Source organism: Pinus tabuliformis, chromosome J (assembly GCF_031772625.1).
Source record: "Pinus tabuliformis cultivar Carrire ecotype Pingquan chromosome J, CPIR1, whole genome shotgun sequence".
In the NCBI taxonomy this organism is placed as follows: Eukaryota; Viridiplantae; Streptophyta; class Pinopsida; order Pinales; family Pinaceae; genus Pinus; species Pinus tabuliformis.
Genome location: NC_142295.1, coordinates 605982951 through 606001885, shown reverse-complemented (window position 1 = coordinate 606001885; position 18935 = coordinate 605982951).

Sequence of the window (18935 nt, the reverse complement as noted above, 5' to 3'; positions counted from 1 at the left end):
TATATTCTTGTAACTCAATCATACATTCGGGTACAATATCATCTATGGTTGGAATTTGAGCATTTTCCTCTAGATCCATGATCATAGGAGGTTCAAACAACTTCAAATTTTCAACATTGACAACTGAATATATGTGCATGTATGGAGGAAAATTTAACCAGAATACATTGTGCCCAATCTTTTCAACAATATTAAATGGACCATACCTAATAGGTTTCAACTTTTTACCTTTACCTTTCATCCTTTCTTTTCTGATGTGTAGCCATACTTGATCACCAACATGGAAGTGATGATCCACCCAATGCTTATCATGGCACATTTTGTACTTGGCCTCACTTTATCCAATTGATCCTACACTACTTCATGAATCCTTTTGATTCTTTGAATGAACTTGATTTCTTTGTCGGCATCTCCATGTCCATCCTCCTTAGTTTCTTCACCAAACATGAAGTCCATTGGTGATTTTGGTAGGTACCCAAAACATGTCTAAAAATGAGATCTAATTGTAAAAGAATGTAAAGCCCGATTGTAAGTATGTTGGACATAATGTAAGGATTCATCTCAAAACTTAGGATGCTTACTGCAATAGCCTCTGAGAAGATGTACCACTGTTCTGTTCACCACCTTTGTTTTCCCATCAGTTTGTGGATGAAAAAGTGTGCTCTTTTTTAACTTAGTGTCCATGAGTCCCCACAAAGTGGACCAAAACTCTCCCATGAAATGAGAGTCCTGATATGAAATGATAGAAGTAGGCAACCCAAAATGAACCCATACATTTTGAAAGAATAATTGTGTAGTCTGTTCAACAGTTACTTTCTTTCTACATGGAACCAGAATACACATTTTGCTAAATATATTAAACACAACATACAAATAATCATTCCCTTTTCTAGACATTGGAAGTCCTCCTACAAAATCTATAGATATACTATTCCATGGTCTAGAAGGAACTGGAAGTGGCATATACAAACCTAACTTTTTGTTGTTTGGTTTTCCTGTTGAACATGACACAAACTTTGATGTACTTAGCAGCTGTTTCATTCATTCAAAGCCAATAAAAATACCTTCGTAACTGTGTCACTATCTTACCTACACCAAAATGCCTTGAAACACGAGAAGAATGTGCTTCCTTGATCACATGCACTCTTTCTCCCGATGGTATGCACAACTTGCCAAGATGGTACAATAACCTGTCTTGAACATGATAATTTACTTCTTCCACCTGAGCACCATGAGTTAGTGATTCATAAACATCTTTGAAATTAGTACCTTTAGCATATTGTTCAATGTTACTTTCATGTTCTAAAGAACTATTTTTCATAATAACTGAAGCATTCAATGAAGGTCTTGATAACATATCAACTACTTTTATTGGTGGTACCTTTATTATATTTGATTACTAAGTGGAATTTCTTCAAAAACACCATCCATGTATAATGTCAAGACTATTGCAACTTAGTTTGAGATTGAAGGTACTAAAGTGGTTGATGACATGTATGAATCACTGTTTCTTTTCCTATTAAATAATGTTTTCATTTTTTAACACTTTACACTAATGCATACAATTCTTTATCATAAGTTAGATAAATATAAACTTCTTTAGAAAATGTTTCTGAATGAAAAAAATAGCCTTTCCATTTTGCAATAACACTACACCCATTGCATATGCACTATCATCAGTTTCTATTTCAAATGATGTTGAAGGTCTCGTAATGTTGAGATTGGAGTTGTCACAAATTTCTACTTTAAAGTATCAAATGTTTTTTTTTTTTGTTTTCCTCCCCACTAGAAGGAAACTTTAGAACTTGTTAAAGCATGAAGTTGTCATGAAATAAAAGAGAAATGAGAAATAAATTTCCTCCAATATTGAATCGCACTCAAGAAAATTCTAACTTTCGTCACATTTCGAGGTCTTGGTCACTTAATGATTAGATCAATTTTAGCTAGATCTATTTTTAGATGACCTCCTCCAACTATGTAACCAAGATATACTAAGGAAGTTTTCCCAAATTCACACTTAGAAAGTTTGAGATACAAGTTCTCTCTTTGCAACACATCAAAAACCTGTTTAACATGCTTTACATGTTCTTCCAAACTTGAACTGAAAATAATAATATCATCCAGACAAACTATGGAAAACGTATCAATAAAAGGACAAAATACACCATTCATCACTCTCATAAAAGTTATTAGAATACTGCATAAACCAAACGACATAACAAACTATTCATGAAGCCCTTGCCTAGTCTTACATGCAGTTTTCCATATATCATTCTCTGCAATATGAATCGGATGATAACCACTTCTTAAATCTAGTTTTGTAAAGTAAATGACAATCTTTAACTGATCAAGAAAATCATCTATTCTCGAAAGAGGGTACCTGTTCTTAACAGTGATTTTATTTAAGGCTCTAAAATCAACACACATTCTCCAAGTTCCATCTTTCTTAGGGACTAATATGATTGGTGATCCACATGGAGAAGAACTAGGTCGAATGAATCCTTTATCAACGGATTCCTGAATTTGTTTCTTAATTTATTCATTTTCTATGATCAACATATGATACATGCCAATATTAGGAAGAGGGGCATTAGATTGTAATTGAATCTCATGTTGTATTTCTCATTGAGGAGGTAGACGTTTTGGTTCTTTAAACAATTCCTTATAAGAATCTACTATTTCAACCAATTTGTCCTTAAACTGAGAATCATACCCTTCAAAAGAATCATACTTATCTCTAGGTTGTTCTTTAACAAACATGAGAACATACATTTTACTTTAATTTATGAGTCTTTTCATTTGACTTACATTGAATAAATCCAAGCTTGTCTTAATTCTGTGTGCCCTGACAATGTATTGAACTCATTCTTTAAAAGGATGATACTTATTCTCCTTTCTATGAAATATGGCATCTCAATCATAAAGATAAGGACTACCCAACACAACTCCAAATATATCCAAAGGAATCACATCCAAATCAACTTCATCAACAAAATTAGTTGTAATTATAAACCTTAAATGAAACGGTTTTGTGACTTGCTTCTAAGTGTTTTCTTTCAACCATCCTAAAGGGTATGGTTTTGGATGATTTTTAGTTTCCAATCCCAATTTCCTTACTAGTTCCTCAGATATTAGATTTTCCTGTGATCCACTATTGAATAATGTATCTATCTTAGTGTGCTTGGAGATAATCCTGATATGAAACAATTCAACTCTCTTCTTTTCTTCAATCACATCATTAGATTTTGAAGAAGATGCAAAACAAGTAGAACTAGAGATATATTTAGAAGGATTGCCTATCAGACCCATAGCGGTTATCTTTTTTTCATCACTAGAGTTGGATCCCAAATATTTTTGGACTACAACATTAGCTTTCATCTCACCCTTTTTCTTAAGGAACTTATTTGACTTAAGTTCTGGGTGAAGCTTCCAACACTTGGAGTCATCATGTCCAACCCTGCGACAATGAGTACAAGTAGGTATTTCTCCTTTATTCTTAGTTGTTTCTGATTTCTTCCCTTTTAACTTGCTCTTCCCTTTGCCTTCTTTGGAATCTTTTTTCTCTGAATTCTTGAATGGTTTCTTTGAAAAGTTTGACTGAAAAGGTCTGCCACCTGATTCAATATGAATGGACTGTACACACACTTCATCAAAGTCAGTTGGATTAAACATAAGTAATGTATGTCACAAATAATATTGAAAACTTCCAATATACTTTAACAAAGTATCCAATGTGTTTAATGGAACATTAAGTGCTGATGTCTTTTTCCTGAATTCCTGTGTAAACTCTTGCACACTCTATCCTTTACCTTGCCTTCTATGTTGCCAATCCATTACAACCTATTGCATATATCCTAAAGGATAGAATTTCTTTCTAAGAGTTTTAACAAACTTAGACCATGAAGAGATAATTTTACCTTGATGCTTCAAATCTGTTTGAGTTTTTATTTCCCACCAAATCAAAGATGTTCCCCCCATTCTAAGTGTATCTAACTAAAATTTTGCAAATTCATCAACAATATTCTAAATTCTGCAATACACCTCAAGTTTATTTATCCAGTTATCTAAATTTTCAAGATTCATTTCACCATCATATATCGACAATTCAAACTTAACATCAAGATTAAAAAAATGGGATTTCTTTGGTTTCTTTTATGAGTCTAAATCTGAATTGGAATGGTAAGAGAATGAGGAAGAAGAAGAAAATGAACATGGAAGAGAAGGAGGTTCATTACCATCAGTTTTTTCATTGCCCTTTTTCACTTTCATGCTTTTAGAAGACGAAGCTGCATCTCTAGTCTTCTTGTCTTGATAAAGTTATACAATCATCCTTTGCATATTAAGGAATATTTGTTGAAATTGCTCCTCGCTCTGTATCTTAGGAGCTTCTCCTTCATTTGAACCTACCATCTTTTGTGAGACTTTCCTCTTTCCAATATCTAGATGTATCTCTTCAAGTTTCCCTTCTCCACGTCGTGACTTGGATCTAGTAAATATTCACATTGGAAAATATCCTTCTTATACATGGTCAACCTTGCTCCGAAACCAAAATATGATCCAAAAACATAGGATTGACCATTTTCTCAATATGACCAAATATTAACTAAGGTTATAAGCTTAAAAAACAGATAAAATAAGAAGAAAACTCAAGATATTTGATGACGAAGTTCATTCCTCCTGGACTACATCTCTGAGTTTGCTTCCAATTGGGCATACGTTGTATTAGGAATGATCAAAAAGTCTCTTTTACATAAAATTTAGGCATTCTGGACTATTCATGCAGGCACCAATGGCTACTGTCAAAATAAAGGCCTCAGCCTCTGCTCTCCAACGCAAATTTTCGTTCTGCAAAAGGCCCAAGGATGGCCAAGTTATGCCCAAAATGGCTTATGACAGGCACAAATAATACAAATTCCACATACCCACTATTCAACTCCCATAGCAGGGGTGCAATTGTAATACTTTTATAAGGCTGCAGAAAGGTGCCATGGTCAAACCTGCAGACCTCCTCGACTGTTGAATGGCAACAATAACAATCGTTGTAACTATATAACATATATGGTATTGGAACTTTATCATATAGTTTTTTTTAACAATAGTCCAACGGATATGTGAATCTCCACACACCATAATTAACATATGGTTATTAACCATAGGATCAGCGGATATATATTTGAACCTCCCGCACTATTTATATGACTCTTTTGTAACCATAAAGCAACAAATAAACATGTGACCATCCTGTGGAAAATGGTTGGAACTTAATCGACGGTGATAATCCTTGTGGCATGTGGTTGACATCTGTAGCATGTGACCGGTCCACTGGTTACCTGCTCCCTAGCAGTTATGTGTTCATTGTGACCCTTGGAATAACATATAATATGTATGTTATAACCTTAGTTTTAAACATATGTATATATTTCAGCGGTGTTACATATGGTGGCTATGCAATATTTGGAGCAGCATTTAACTCAATCTCATGCCATCCGTGGTATGGTTGTAACAATAGTTTACCAACACCAAGTTTGGAGTTAGTGTTGGAGTGCTAATATGGCGGGCTTTGCCAACCCTTTCCCCCAATTTCCTTTACAACTAACATTTAAATATAAAATTGTGCCATTGTAATATAAAATAGATGTGTGGACCATTGGTAAGATTTTGCAATGTGGGTTCGAAGGTCGCGAGTTCGACCCTAACCCTAGAAATCCATCCTTTGTGTTGACTTGGAACTCCCCTGCATTGACTTTGATATGCCACGTGTCACACTGAGAGACTACCACTTGGCTTGCAAGGCCCATTTTTTTCCCCTGTTTGATAATAACTTCATAACGCATTTTCTCACTCATATGGAGGCAATTTTTGAAACCGGATATACCACCAGAATCAACGTGACGAGCTCTTCGACTTGGCACTATTATTGTGAGCATCCGAGACTATAAAATTCTAAGAATTTTGAGGATCCTCTTGGATCAATACATAACTATTTGTCATGGGTAACTGGACCCAAAATATCAATTTGAACCACTAGCTTCAACAAAAAAGAGTCTGATTTGGGGCTTTGACTAGGTGGATTCCCAAATTGTTGATACAGTCAATTTTGGACATCAACATGCCGCTATAAATGAGGCTATGAATTTACTCAGGTATTGTGCTTCCCCAATGAATCTCATAAACTCAAAAACATTAGTAGGCAATGACCATTTCATGATGGTACCCATCTTTGCAATATTTATCTTCAGCTCACCTCCACCTATCACATACCCAAGATACACCAATGATTGATGTGTAAATTCATACATTTTGAGATTTGCTAATAGTTGGTGCATCTTTAATGCCTTTGACACTTGTGTCAAATGTGAGATGTGCTCCTCCTAGGTAGCATTGTATACCAATATATCATCCAAATAGGCAATAACAAATGAATCTATAAAGGGGCATAATGCATCATTCATTAATCTCAGTAACTGATGTATTTCATAGGCCAAATGGCATGAATAACCACTCATTCAAACCTTTCCTAATTTGAAGGTTCTCTTCTAGGTATCTTATTCTTTGACTCGAACCTAGTGATATCAAGACTTTAAGTCCAACTTGGTGAAGTACTTTTCTTGTCATGACTGATCTGGTATATCATATATTCTAGATAGGGGGTACATGTTCTTGACCTTGATTTTGTTCAACGCCCTATAATCTATACACATCTTTCAAGTCTTGTCCTTATTTGTAACAATGATGATGGGTGACCCACATGCTATTGTACTTGGTCGAATGACACCTTGTTCCAGTAGCTACTGTAATTGTTTTTTCACCTTACTTGCTTCTATAACATATTGTATATATAGCCCAATATTTGTCAATGGGGATTCTGATAATAGTTGGATCTCATGCACCACTTCCCTCTTAAGTGGTAACCTTTTAGGCTCTCAAAACACTTCCCTCTATTCCCATATCAACTCTTGCAGTTGTTGTTTCTATTTCTTATTTCAACCCTCCAAGGATGCCTTACCTCTTACTGACTCTTCTACATATTAAATTTCTCTTAAAACTAATAGAACATACCTCTTATTAGAATTGATAAATTTCTTGGTTTGGTTGGGACTTACTAGTGAAACTTTCAACTTTCCTTTGTGCACATTGATGGTCAATGATTTTTTATCCTTTATGAGTTGATATTGGTTGGATCTCGATGTAAATATTGCATCTTGCATTTAGATGTAGGGACTCCGAAACACGACTCCACATATGTCAAGAGGAACCACATCTATTTATACTTCATCAATAAAATCAACACTAATGGAAAATCTAATTTTGCACCATTTTGTTACCTTCAATTTTGCATCCTTCTTTACTCATCCCAGTGGATATGGGCTTAAATGATCACAAACTTGTAATCCCAATTTATTGACCATATTTGCTGCAATGAGAGTTGTCTACATCCAGAGTCAAACAAGGCATCATTATTGGTCTTCTTGACCTATATATTTATATAGAAGAGTTTGGTCATTTATTTCTCTTCTTGTAGCTGAAGGATACTTAGATTCACCTCCTTCTGCACTGAAGTACAAAAAATATTCTCATCCACATCTGAGCTACTTTCAACTTGGTTGCTCAAATCAGTGGCCACATGATTCTTCTTCTCATTATATTTTTTTTTTTGGGTTAAGCTCTAAATGAAACTTCCAACACTTATCCTCTGTATGGTCAATAATGTTACAATGGTTGCAACAGTTCTTGGGATATTTACACTAGTGTGTTGTGGCTGTTTTCTTTTTATCTTTTCCCCTTTATGCTTCTCCTTACCCTCCTTATAAGCATCCTATTTATCCTTCTACTTTGATCCACTTGATTGTGCTTTATTTAGGTTTATGTTCTCCAGGTATTGTGCTTATACACAAGCCTCATCCACTGATTTGGGCATGAACAACATCACTTACTTTTGTAGATGATGATGTAGATCCCCAAATACTTAAGGAGTACATTTGGATCCTTTGGGGAGATATTTAGCATGGTCATCTTTCTAAAGTTTGTGGTACACTCTTTCATGCTTTTCCTTGGCTTTTTCCTAAAGAATTGCCACTAGATCCATGGGTCCTCTACATTCCCAATAGGGTAAAACTATGACTTTATGAGGGTTTTGAAGTCCTCTCACTTAGTCACTAGATGTTCTCCCTCTAACCTCAAGGTTTTTGTGTGTCTTTCCCACCAAGTCAGGGCACAACCCTCTAATTTTAGTCACGAAAATGAAATCTTATGTTCTTCCTAAATTTGATGGAAATTTAAATACACTTCCAGTTGCTGCAACCGGTGATTTAGTTTCAAAGCATCGATATCATCATCGAACAACTTTATATCAACCTTTTCTTCCATTTTAAATAGGGGTTGTGATTGATTCATGACACTCGAATGAGGTTGATAATTTTCGGGTTCTTTCTTTAGTTGGTTCTCCATTTTGTCCTGATCCTTTGATCTCCCTTCTAATTTGTCCTCTGCATTTGAACCCCCATATTTTCCAAATTTCTTTATACCAAACTTGTTGCTCAGAGCTGCCATGAAGAGATTTACATTATGATTTATAGCAATGAATTGTTGTTCTAGATATGAAGGCCTCTCCTCTGCAAGATCACTAGGGTTATTCACAGATTTGTCAGACATGATTAGTTTTTTACAACTTTTGGCCCACCCGATCTAGATCCCATGCAAATATCCAAAATACACCCAAATAAACCTGCTATATTACCATTATGATCTATAAATTGTTATAGATATTCCATTAGATAGTTAATCACAAAACTATGATAAAATTATATTTAAAATACGAAATTCTACATGATTATAGTTTTATTTCTTTTTGGATTTCCAAATATATGGAATACTATTAATAGTGCATGCACACGAATTAAAAATTATGCAAAAAATAGAGAATAATGAAATAAAATCTCACACACTCATTTTACAGAAGATATGACCTGGGAAACCCTTTCAGGAGAAAAACCCATTTGGAAGGTGAGGTCACTCTACTCTCTTTCATTGAATGGAAATATGGTTGATAGTACAAAGAAACATAGCTTGTGGCCCATGGGCTACTATAGTGCACAAATCCTCTCTATGTTCTCTATCTCCTATCCCCTTTGCTATTTTCTCCCATTTATTGAATAAATGCACTTAAAAGAATGGAACTTGTTTTCCTCATAGTGACCTGGTTCTAACACAACTTGATAGCCTACTAGTGGTTAGGTTTGACTACCTCAACTCTTAACTAGAGTTACAATATAGACTCTCCTATAGTCTTTTACATCATAATTACATGACTAGCCCCCTTTTCATGAATAATGGGGGTTGTTGTGGCATCCTCTTGAATTATGGTGCTAAAAATAGGATGGTCAACTTCTGAGTGACATTAATTTTGCATACATACTCTAATTGATGGGATTATTGCACCATTAAAAGGTGTCAATGTGTAGAATAGAAAAAAAAGGGTGGTGCTAAAGAAGAAATTTTGTACCCCCAAAAAATGTTGTTTGATGCCTCAAAACACTCCTAAAAGGTTTTAGACCTTGTTTTTCCAAACTGGGCCCCATTGTTAAAAATGGTATTGTGAGTTGATTTCTCAATTTTTTCCACTTTGAAAAAATCAATATGGATGAAAAACAATATAATGATCCAATCTAGATCACCTACTAACTTATATTTCCTCCTCACCTTTCCTCTCATGGAGTCCTAGCACCCCATACTCTTTCTCATCCCATGGTCTGTAGCTAAGGAATTATTTAATTTAATATGTGTGTGTGTGTGTGTGTGTGTTTACATGTTATATTTTGTAGGATCATCGACATTTTAGCACATAGGCTCTCCAGTCAAAACCACACATGCACTCCAAGCTTAAAACATATCGATATATTGGCTCATAGGACCAACACACATATACACATAGGCTTGCAGGGCCCAAGAAAACATGGCTCACCATCCTAGTTATCATGTATTGGCTCACCAACGTAAGTATCATATGTAATTATACATTTACAATTCAAGGATCAAGTTGGGGGTATTACAAAAATGTAAGGAAAGTCTTATATAAAATAAGGATGCCTCAAAAGTTATGAGGCATTCAAGATCATTCACACAAGTATAAAGGAGCTATGTGATTGTGCCAGGTTTAGGAGTTGGTGTAGTGGAGAAAATTGCATTATCTAAGTGAGAGAGAGAAGAAGACAAAACTTGTAGGAGGTAGATGTAGTTTTTTAAAGATTTGGATTGTTTAAGTCTATTTGGAAATAGGAAAAAGGGAATATTGATTTAAACTCATTGCACACTTGTAATAGGGTTGCAAGCAAAAGGTTGTGATTCCCTTATTATATATCTATAGCATTCTTTTGATAATAAATTGAAGTTGCTACCTATGTGTTTTCTACACTATTTTTGTGTTTGGTTTTATTGTTCATAACTTTTCTTTATGTTGAGTAAATATTGAAATATTTACTACGTGTTAAAAATTTTATTGGCCACAATTAGATGTGTGCTTATTATTGAATGAACTTAGTTGAGTAGGGGCATAGTCGCATCTATCAAATTTTAGTTTAAGGTGAAGTTATGGATAAACCTTAAGTCTAAGGGCATGGTCTAGTTGTAATAGGTGTAGGTTGGCCAAGGCCGTATGGCCAAATCAAGGTAGTTTTGCATGACCTCAATTCCAGGGAAAAATTAAAGTTTGGAACAAAAAAATGGGTAGATTGTAGGTTCATGAGAGGCGGTATCAAATTTTATTTTGAGATAGATTTGTTGTTCTTCATCACCTTAACTACCATAAAGGTGGTACTATAGAAATTAAGCATTCTTCTCATGTTTGAGTGAAATTGAGGCAAAGCAACATGCTTTGGAATGAGTTAGTAAGTAGTTGCAATAATTGTTTCAAGGTTGGAAAATGTAGACACAATTCCTTGTTCCATAATACAATAAAGATAGTTCAGTTACTTCTCTTTCTATTTTTAGGTTATATGGATGTTCGTTGCCTATTAATATGCTATATTTATGGTTCAATAGACTATGCCAATTGTGTTTCATCCCCTTTATTCCAATGTATCACCCTTAGTGTGTAATGTTTCTCTTTCTTGACAAACATGAAATGTATGATTGGTGAGGCACACATTTCTTCCAATTATTGAGAAATTATTTTGTTGTGCCACCAAGTGAATATTCCAATAAAATACTTCCTTGTTCATAATTTAGTGAATGCCTTTGTATTTTCAATAACCATAAATATCCATTATATCATTGACAAACATATCCATGAGTAAATCTCCCTTAATCACTATCTTACTCCACTCTTTAATTTCCTTTTCTAACTCCTTCCTTCACTTCAATGTGTATTACTTGGAGTTAGACTTTGCATTATCTTTCATCGAACACAACATCCCTTTATCTTCGAGTTCATTTCCTAAAAAAACTCCTTTTTCAATTTGCTTGGTTCTAAACATCCTTTTTCAATTTTCTCTTAACATATTCATCTTATATTTTTCTTCTGCTTAATTTCCTTCATGAACTTGAAGTAAAAAACTTTTTTCTCTCCATTTACACTTATACAAATTTGTACCATTTATCCCTTCTTCCATTTTCACTCTTTTGTTTAGGATCACATCAATCATTTGATCAATGTATGATCTTACATTGGGCTAGGTGTTACCTTAGACTAATAAGGCAACCTTTTTTCCCTTTCATAGGTAGATTTTCCGATCATTTTTTCTCACAATTTGGCTAGAAGTTGGGAAAACTATAATTTCAAGTTGTTGATTCTGCACATACATCCACTAGATTAAAAAGTTCTCAAGTTGGGTGACTTGACACATAAATCTACCAGATCAAAAGACCTTGGAATTGGGTGACTTAACACATACATCCACCGGATTAGAAGGCATGGACTTGGGTGGCTTGACAAATTCATTAACTAGATTAAAAATATTAGAAAAATAGAGAGACACGCAAGAATGAAGTCAAATCTCATTGATCAAACTACTTGGACAACCAGTACATTATATAGGAACACATAGACAACTTCTATGACAATCTAGATTGAAATAATTCAGATCACCAACTCAAAACACAAACTACAAAGACACAACTCATGACAAATAGACTCAAACACTAACTACGAGAACACAACTCATCAACTCTATCTGGACATATCATTTCTACATTATTCTAACATCCCCCATTAATAGAGAAATGGATTTTCAACAATGCCTAGTTGTTGTCTACATATTTCAAAGTTCATCTTTCTAAGAGGCTTGGTAAAGATGTCAGCTACATTCTCACTTGTATTCCAATAGACTAAATGAATCTTATTTAATTGTATCTTTTCTCTTACAAAATGATGTTGGACTTCAATATGTTTAGTTTTGGCATGATAAATTGGATTATTTGCTAGCTTCATGGAACTATTGTTGTCACATTTGGTGCTTGTTGGTCCTCTTTGTTTTTCTCAAACATCTTAAAGAATCCTCCTTAACCAAATAGCTTCAAAAGTTGCATTGGTAAAGGCTTTGTATTCAATTTCTATGGATGGCGAAGAAATAGTTGGTTGTTTCTTACTGCTCCATCATACGATCCTCGATCCTAAATTGAATGCCTATATAGAGGTTGATCTTCTATCATCAGGATTTCCAACCCAATATGAATCAGAAAAACCTGCCAACTCAACATCATATTCATCAGTATACAAAATACCAAAATAAAGTGTTCTCTTCAGATATCGAAGGACTTTCTTTGCTTCTTTCTAATGGATTTCACAAGCCTTAGCCATAAATTGACTAAGGATGCTAACAGAATATGCTATATCTGGCCTGGTAGTGGTGAGGTAGTTCAAACTTCCCACCATTTGACGATACAAAGTTCCATTGACATCTTTAGATCCATCATCATTGTACAACTTGGCATTCTGTTCCAAAGGAGTAGACACTGGTTTGCATTCAAACATATGATATCTTTCAAGTATTGTTTTTTCATATTTCCTTTGTGTGATGATTGTCTTACCAGATTCCCTCCAAATTTCAAGACCTAGACAATAATGCAATTCACCAAGATCCTTCATTTCAAATGTCTGTGACAACTGAATTTTAATTTCTTCAAGCAACTTGAGTGCATTGCCTGTTATGATAAGATCATCAACATACAAATATATCAAGGCAATGTTCCCAAATTCATCTCTCTTGATGTACAAGTTAGGATCATTTTTGCTTCCAACAAAACCTCTTCCATAAAATAATGAATCAATTTTCACATACCAAGATCTTGGTGCTTGTTTCAAACCATACAAAGCTTTCTTTAACCTGCAAACAAGATGCTCCTATCCCTACTTTACAAGTACTTTAGGCTGAACCAAATGAACTTCTTCTTTTAATTCACCATTCAAGAAAGCATATTTGACATCTAACTGATGCATTTTCCAATTTAGTTTTGTAGCTAATGCAATCATGGTTCTAATTGTATTCAGTTTAGCTATAGGAGCAAAAGTATATTCATAATCAATGCCTTCTTTTTGTGAATAGACTTTTGCAGCCAATCCAGCTTTATACTTATCAATACTACCATCAAAATTAAACTTTTGTTTGAACAATCATTTGCATCCTATGGGCAATTTATGTTTGGGCAATTACGTTAATTCCCATGTGTCTTTCTTCATTATGGAGCTATATTCTTCATTCATTGCATCTCTTCATTATTTATATTCTTTAGCTTCTTCATAACTTGAAGGTTCTACAACATTTATTACATGAGACATCAATGCATAATATTTATACCTAATAGGTAGTTGAATTTGATGTGATGACCTCCTTAGAGTTTTATTGCTTTCATCCTTGTTTCAGCTTTGTGGAGTCTCTTGTTCTCTTCTTAGAGTGTCACGACTGTTGGACTCTTCCTGCTTTTGAACTTGTACCTGTTGTTGTACCTGTTCTTCTTCAAAACTTACTTATATTTTGACATAATCATCAATATCATGCCATATACCCGTGTTATTCATTTTATCACCTTCATCTACATTTTCATGAAACACCACATCCCTACTTGCAAGAAATCTATGTGAATTAGGATCAAACAACTTGTATGCCTTTTGATAATCACAATAACCAATGAATGTGCATTTAATTGATTTTGCATCAAGTTTTCTTCTTTTGTCTTTTGGAATATGTTCAAATGCCTTGCATCCAAAAACTCTTAAATGATTCACTTTTGGTTATATCCATAATATGCTTCAAAAGGTTTTTTTAGATTTAAAATTTTGGTTGGACTCCTATTTTTCAAATAAACATCAGTATAAATGGCTTCAACCCAAAAACCATTAGAGATATTTTTACCTTGAAGCATGCTTCGTGCACATTCCAATAGTGTTCTATTTTTCCTCTCAACAACTCCATTTTTCTGAGGTGTATGAGGCACTATAAATTGTTGTAGAATCCCATGAATTTTGCAATATTGATTAAAATCTCTTCATTTTTATTCTCTCCTCTGATCAGATCTAAGAATTTTGATGTATTTCCTAGTTTTTTTTTCCACCATGTTTTTGAATTCCTTAAAGTATTCAAAAACATCACTTTTATTTCTTATGAAATAGACCCAATTGTATCTAGATCTATGATAAAAAAATAAGAAATTTCAATGCTCCACCAAGAGATCTAGTTTGCATAGGTCCACATACATCAGTATGAATTAATTCAAGTATTTCTCTTTTCCTTTTTTCTTCACATATAGGAAATTCCTCTCTATGTTTCTTGCCAAGTGCACATGCTTCACATTGAACATGATTATTATTCATAACAAGAAGACCTTCAACCATGGTTTTTCTTTGAAGTAACATTAAATCATTGTGACTTAAATTCCCATACCTTTGATGCCATAACTTTTCTGTTGACATTGTTGTAGATGCCAATGATTGACGCCCTGTCCTGGTCACATTCAACTTATACAAGCCTCCAACTCTGGTACCTGTGACAATAACCTTGTAGCGATCTTGGATATATTTAAAAACACGCTATGATTTGTGTTGAGCCTCCATTTTTTCCATATTTTCATGATTTTGCTGAATAATTTTATTCCTGTACTAAGTGTCTATAATAATTATTATTCTTTTTACACATTATTAAGTTATTATATAGAGGCATTTAGAGCTGACAGTTGTTGATCTATGAACTCTTCTTTTTTTGTTAATTTGAAGAGTATTTAATGTAAAAAATGTCATTAATGTAATAGGCTCTCTTTGTGGCAGGTGAGCAATTCCTGTACCAACATTTCCTGCACTAGAAGTTCATGTACCAGCAATTCTTGTACCAGTAGTGCAAAACAATATTTTCACCTTTGCGACTTTCATGATTTGATGGGTTTTGAGGAGAAGGTGTTTGAGATGAATGACAAGTCTTATATATCAAGTTGGTGGGCAGTATGAAAATTCCACAACCCACTTTACACACATGCTTCAGTCTAAGGAAGTCCTTTCTATGATGGGTTGGACTATTGGATTGTTAAAAAATCATGGGGGTAATTGTGTAGATTACGACATTTTTTATGGCATTCATTATGAGCATACTTGCTATATTCAATTTTTCTACATATGGGATCAAAAAAGTGTCAAGTGGAAATAAGAATGCACAGTTGAAGTCCAAGACCATAGCATATAACTATAAAACTGAGCCTAAGGATGTCCACCAGTGTAGAAATAAATACATGGAGCTAAATTCAAACTACTTCTAGAAGCCATGGAGTCGTTAGCATCATGATTGAAATAAATACACTCAACAAATGCATCCTGCACCCATTCGAACTCAGTAAAAATCAGATTTCCTTGTTTTGGTTCTAGATTAATTTTAATAACCATGTTAAACTTTTACGCATAGATCCGAGTAATTGGGGTAGCGCTACTGCTATAAGACAGAAGGTTGTATACTGTAGTGGGATCCAGAATTTTATTCTGTGCATCGCATTTTTCATAGAATAGAGGATCGATTTTGATTGTGCAGGGAAGGAGGAGCCTACGTGCCCAATGGGATGATCCCTGGAGGCGACCACTAGAGCCTAGCACTGCTTATTTAGTCAAGATGTAACAAGATTCAGAAATAATCTAAATTGGCATTCAATTATGTGTTTTTGTCTCTTCCAAATGTTCGAAGATTGTGATTTAATTACTGCAAGGGCAACGAGCTGGGTGGTTGGGCCCACTAACCAATCTGTTGCCCCAAACTTCATATGATTTATTTTGCTTCATTTTATTTTACATAGTGTGAGCATGATTTAAGATAGCTCTGCAATTTCATTTCATAGTTATAATTGATGCTTTGATCATTTGATTTTCAATTTCATTCCATAATTTCTTTTTCGTTGTTCTGGTTATTTAAGTTCAATGATATCGTTGCTCTCTTGGAATGTATTTTCATGAAGGTTGAGATGAGGCAAACAGAAGATAGATAGTGAGTGCTTTACTGCATCTCTTACTTTTATTATCAATTAAGTGTGATCCTTACCCTGGATTCATTTGTTGCATACAAGGATATAATGGCTTATTAAGAATTCTGATCTAGCACATACCATTTGAGCATTCATGACTGCGTTTTAAATATGAAATTGATTCTTGCACTTTGAATAAAAACATTCATTTCTGAAATCTTAATGAACAAATGCCAAGATCATCATAAGGAGAAGTTGTGATTCTTGTTTTATTGACAAAAATAGAGTGCTCCTAGAATTCTTAAAATGTCTTGAGGTTAAAAGTTGTGATTGATATTCCTTTCATCTTAATTAAATGATGTACACATCATATAGAGTATTTCTATATTGCAAAGGAAGCATTTAATGATTTTATAAGATTAGTGTGAAAAACATAAAATTTTTTATCTCATTCGTTTCTATTGCACACTTTCCTTACCGCCGGAATATTGATTTGTCTTTAGAGAAGCAGTACACATACAGTCTATGTTAGGTCCTTATAATACCAGTGATTCCCCCATTACTATTGTCATTGTATCCCTTATTATTATTGTTGTGCCCCTATTGTCCCCATATTATTATTATTGTGCCCCATAGAAGCCCACTATTGTTATTTTTGTGCCCTTATATTATTATTGTTATGTCGACTTTGGTTATATTGTGACCCTTTAGACTCCTATATATAGAAAGGAGGTTTTGTCATTTGTATCATCCAAGAATTGTTCATTTGTGTAATGTAAAGGAGGTTTCCCCCTCAAAGAGGCTAAATTCTAAGGTGTTTATCTCTCTTTTCTATCTTATTGTGAGCTGGTTCCATAACATTTGGTATCAAAGCTTGGATTCTAGGGTTTCTCTGTTCCAAACAGGTCATCGTGGAATTTTCGCTATAGATTTTGTTTTGTGACATTTCAGAAGAGAGAAGAAAAACCCAGTTGAGCTGAAATCTCTCTGAACCTTCGGTCTAAATTTCAGATATTGTCTCTCTATATTTTCGGAAATATGATCCAAGGAAGTTAGGGTTTTTATAGGATCCCGAATTATATCTCAAACAGGTGACCTGGGGAAATCATCATAACTTTTCTTTTGAGCATCATATTGAAATTTCGTAAGAAGTTACATAAAGAAGACAGACTTTGGTTTTCTGTGTATGATGTTCAGGTCCTAAGGTCAAAATAGTGACACGTGGCACTTCGTACAAGCTCACTCTACTGAACCAGTCTATAATCAGGTCATCATGGGAGATTTGACGTAACGCTTAATTGGAGACTCCAATCTTGATCAGACTTGTGGGGTTAGAAATAGTACTCATATGGTTACTACAAGAAGCAATTTTAGACCTTGGAGATCCAATTACAGAGATACAACAAATTCAATATCGAGCTCCTACAAAATGAAAAAAGGTGTGTAGTTTGTTTTGAAAATGGAAAGATTAATTTTTTTCATAAGTTTGGTTTGAAAAATGAGTTTGGAGGAATTCAAAGGGCATAGTGAAGAATTATTATCAATAATTGATGCCCCGAAGAAATAAAATGGAAACACCTAGTAAGCAACCTCAAAGCTCTAACATGACTCATGAAGAAGAGGAAGAAATGCAACATGATATATCAAAATTACAAGACCAAGTGCAACAAATTTCACTCGCACAAAAAGTAACAGAAACTAAGATGGATGGTTTAAAGAAAGACGTAGAAGCTAAGATGTATGGCATGGAAGCTAAGGTGGATGGTTTAAAGAAAGGCGTGGAAGCTAAGATGGATGGTTTAAAGAAAGGTGTAGAAGCTAAGATGAATAACGTGGAAGCTAAGATGGATGGCATGGAAGCTAAGATGGAATATTTGAAGACAAATTTGACAACGTTTCTACAAGAAATTCTTACTAATGGCGAAAGGGTAGTAAAGAAAAATTATGATGAGAACAAGATAAATGTTAATCATGATTTCATAGACTCTAATGTTGGATGAAAGAACCACCATGTTCCAAATATCAATATGAAGAAGTTTGATGGCAAGGATCCCATAACATGGATACTATAGATGGAGAAATTTTTCAATCTCCATAATGTGCAAACACACAAAAGGTACGCATTGCAACTTTATATTTGGAACCAAATCAGTTTGTATGGTATTGATGGCTTTGCTCTCGTAAACAAATTGTCACTTGGGATATTTTTACAGATGAAATGATATCACATTATGAAGATACAAAAAGAAACACTTTTTTTACCCAATTGATAAATCTCAAACAAAAGGGTTCAATGATGGAGTACTTGAGGACTTCCAAAAATTGAATATAAGGGTAAAAGATATTCCAGAGGAGCATAGGATTGATGTGTTCATAGGGACTTTAAAGGATAACATCCAACATGAGGTTCACCTTTCGGAACCTGATTCATTAGAGAAGGCATTCAGGTTGGCAAGAAAAATGGAAAGAAAAATTATGGCAACAAGGAAGCCTACCACTCACAATCATAA